At 48.0% G+C, this 3,894-nt stretch overlaps 1 long non-coding RNA gene across 4 annotated transcripts; it reads right to left on the bottom strand.

Moving 5' to 3' along the window:
- Positions 1–1,404: 1,404 nt before the first annotated feature.
- LOC102553995 (uncharacterized) lies at positions 1,405–3,116 on the bottom strand. Of its 4 annotated transcripts, XR_005495016.2 has the most exons (4): positions 2,989–3,074; positions 2,530–2,615; positions 2,070–2,418; positions 1,405–1,989 (listed from the first exon to the last, which is right to left on the bottom strand). It is a non-coding gene; the product is annotated as an uncharacterized LOC102553995 (long non-coding RNA). The 4 variants fall into 4 exon arrangements; XR_001841664.3 differs by having other exon boundaries at positions 1,405–2,418; positions 2,989–3,112; XR_005495017.2 differs by having other exon boundaries at positions 1,405–2,415.
- Positions 3,117–3,894: the final 778 nt, after the last annotated feature.

Below are 3,894 nucleotides of genomic sequence, written 5' to 3'. Positions count from 1 at the left end.
ACTGAACTAGGGCCTACTACAGATCAAAACATCTACACTCGGTATTCCCATGGGCTGTAGGTGTTCATGGCATAGATGCTAGAGTTCTGGGGCCTCCTAGCACTATGAGGTGGAAACAGACCACTGGAATTGCATCTGCAATCTCCACAAGCTGAAGTAATCATCTGAGAGCTAAAACACAGAGATCCTAAAATACAGAATCAAGGAGAGGACCCAAACTCACACATGGGGCTATTCTTCAATCTCTCTCTCTCTCTCTCTCTCTCTCTCTCTCTCTTTCTCTCTCTCTCTCTCTCTCTCTCTCTCTCTCTCTCTCTCTCTCTCTCTCTCTCTCTCAGTGCTAGCCTCTGCTGTGTTCTTCAGGTGCTCCCCAACAGGGAAAGACTATCCTTTTTCTTATTGACCTGTCTTCCTGAGAGAGATGGTATTTAAATTATACCAGCAAAAGAACGCTTTCCTGTTCCAAGGTCACAAGGCATTTTCTGTTCAGGGGCCTCATTAACCTTTAAGATGGTTTGCCTGGGAATAAACATAACCTTCTGGACATGTCTCAGGGGTTCCCTGTGGGAAAGACTGTTGAGGCATCAGCTCTCAGTGTCCCAGCAGTGACTTTAATGTTCTCGCCCCCTCCCTCTCTTTTCACTACTAGTCAAGTTTCTTTGAGTTCAAGAAATAGCTACCACTATCTGAGGCACGAGAGACTTTCTGTACATTGAAAGAGTCATCCAAAATTCTGAGTGCACCATATCCTGGAATATATCCCTTTCCTTGTTAGTGGCAAAGGTCCCCTAATGCTTGGGAGCTGTCCCTGTCCCCCAGTCCTCCCTGCCCCCACAGGACTGGCCTTCCCATCCATGTTCCCAGGTAGTTTTGCATGCTCCTGTCTGAGGAGCTGGAACTTAATGCTTTTGCACCCCAGAGGTGTTTTCCATCTGGACAAGGAACGTACATCCTTTCAGGCTACATGAGGCTGGACGGCAGATTACAGCTGGACTTTCCAGCATCCTGGGAAGCTTGGGTTTGCTAGAGATCCCCCAGGCTGTCTTCGTTCTGCACTACACTGAGATATCTGAGTCCTTTGCTGGGTGGTTCCTTGGCTCCCCAGGCTTGACACCCAGCCTCTGTGTTAGATCTCCAGAATGGCTGCCATGTCAAGGCAGGATGAGTCCGCTTCACTCATTCCCAGCATCCCCTGTCCCCAGCGATGCGCTTAAGGTTTCCTCCTCTTCTTGTGCGAAGAATAGTTAAGCGAACCCTGTGGAAGGTTCAAGTTTTCCAAGTCTGGGTTTAAGGGGGTAAGCAAAAGAGGAAAGGAAAGGGCTCATTCATTAAGTTGAAATTCTCCTGTGCCAGGAAGCCAATGGTCTAGGCTCCAAGGAAGGAAACCACTTTGTTACAGACAAGTTTGAGCTGGGTTTTGCTGCAGTGGTTTTGCTCATAAGTTCCGCCACGCATACATTTATTTCTCCTACTTTGCCGCGAGGTACAGCTTACTAAGTTCAGAAGGATAGTGGAGATGGCAGAGGATCTGACTAGAAGTTCCCCTGTGCCAAGGGACTCCTGGTCCCATACTCCAGCTTTCCGAACGATCCGACAAAGCTCCCTGCCGTTATTCAGAACTTTCAGCGCACCCATATGGCCGTGCCAGCTGCAGCTCGCACCATACGGGTGACTGATGATGCCGTCACCCCAACTGAGCAGCAGGCTCTGCCAGAAGGACAGAGAGATGCTGAGTACATGGCGCCTGTCTTGAAAAGTAGCACACCGGTCTGTAGAGATGTTCCCGGGGCTCAAGTGCATGAAGTCAAAAGCCACACAGAACGCCAGAGAGCTAGCCTACTTAGAGCAGGAGCCAGCATGTTTCCTTGCTGCGAAGGGGACACCTTGGCTGTTTGGTGAGAAAGCCAAACTGTGAAGGAAGACGGGTCCCAGTGCCCTCAGCACGTGTAGCAAGAGCTTGTACAAGGTGATGGACTTCCTGGAGCAGAGCTGCAAGTCAAAGATAACTGTCTTAGAGGGCTGCCATTTTAAGTAGATGAGAAAAATTCACAGGGCATTAGGCACGGCACCTGATAAGAACCCGGATCTTCAAGCAGAGTAACCTTGGTAGAGATCCTATCTCTACCACAAATGATAGCCAGTAGGACCTTGTTTGGCTCATCTGTTTAATGGCTTAACAAGTATTGTCTGATCACTCATTTTTCACATTCGATGGCAATTCGTAAACACGGGGAAACCAAACATAGAAGAGGCAGGCATAGAGACCCCGCTCACTGTCCGTTGTCCTCCATGGGCTGCATCCTCTCACTGGAAGGCGCTCGCTTGATGACATCACAGAGTTTCCATGACTACCAGGACCCTGGTGGGCTCCTCATGCATCCGGTGAACACTCGCAGTCAGGAATGGATTGGCTGACTGCTGTGGCAAGAATAGGAGTGTTAACGTGTAGGTGCCAACTATACACATTTGCCAAAGGCCATCCCTGGAAGGCACAGCCATGATTTATACCTGGTTAAGCCACAGATTTACCTCACTTCATCCTGATCACCACGAGGAGCTTAATAAAGAATGCACGAGAACGCCCTTTCTCTTTGTTAAAAACTGAGGGTTCCGCACTGTAGAATATGGAGGAGCCGGCAAGCTTTTCTCAAAGTGAAGAAGTATTTGATAAAAGAAAGAGAATCAGAAAGAAGAAACTCGGGGGACTTTACATTAGCGGCATAGTACACAATGTGCTCAGGTGAAGGAGTGCCTTGGACTGGGGACAGAGGAGAGGACAAGGTGTGGGAAGGCCAGCTGATACCCTCACTCATATCATGGGACATGGGAGGATGTTCCTGCCTTGGAAGGAGCAGGCCACCTGTGAAAGGGCTGGCGCTATACCTCCGGACCTCTTGCTAGGGCTGAAGGAAGTTGAAAAGCAGCAGCCTCGGGTGTCCCAGAAGTCTGCACAAGACAGACACATGAAAAATTAATTCTGTGATTTACCTTGAGGAAGGGTGGCAGGGCTGGGCCGTGTGCGTGCTTGGAGACAGGAAGGTCGGGTGGCGATAAAAGCTGGAACGCTTAGGTATTCCAGGGTTGTCACAGTCTAGAGCAGAGCTCCAAGAACGCAGGGCACCCGGGAGCTTCCACACCATTATTTACATCCAATATTCCAAATACCCACGACTCAGCAGTTGGAGAAGGAGAGATGCAGGAATTACTGCTTCTATTTTTCAGACGGGGAAAACAAGCGCAGGCATTATGAAAATCATAGCGTATTAAAAATGGAAGGGATCTTGGCTATATATGCTTAGCAGCGGGGTTTACCACAACTCACCCCACACACGGAGACATACTTATCCAAGTTAGAAATGCAGATGGAAATGGTGAGTGAACAGAGAAAAAAAAATCAGAGATATGTAAACAAACCCCAACCCCTGAGACTCTTAAAAATATGCAAGAGGGAGTTTAAGACTCCTAAAACCAAAACAAAGGGGGACAAATGACCTTCAAGGTCGCCTGATCCAAACCTCTCACTTTATGGATTAGGAAATGAAGGTCTATATTATGTTTAAAAGCTTTTCATCAGTGAAATGTGTTTCCTACTTTCTATAGCTGAGCATGGAATTATTTCCACTTTAATGTTTCAGATTGATTTTTTTTTTTCCAAATGGGCTTTTATCACAGCACTGCTGACCTCCCAGAAAGCAATTCCACATTAGAGAGGTGCAGAACACCTCTCAAAAAAACTTAACCTTCGGGGAGCCATTGAGATGTCCCTAGGCTGGGGGGGGGGGCACCATTCTAACCACCAACACCCTCCCTTCCTCCACTCAAATCATGCCTTTAACCCTAAATCCCTTTACCACGTTGCCTGAAGTGTTCCCTATTTTTGTTTTTGTACAGTTG

This window comes from Rattus norvegicus, chromosome 16, assembly GCF_036323735.1.
Source record: "Rattus norvegicus strain BN/NHsdMcwi chromosome 16, GRCr8, whole genome shotgun sequence".
NCBI classification, from domain to species: domain Eukaryota; kingdom Metazoa; phylum Chordata; class Mammalia; order Rodentia; family Muridae; genus Rattus; species Rattus norvegicus.
Note: the sequence above shows the minus strand (reverse complement) of the source record. Positions and strands in the feature narration are given on the sequence as shown.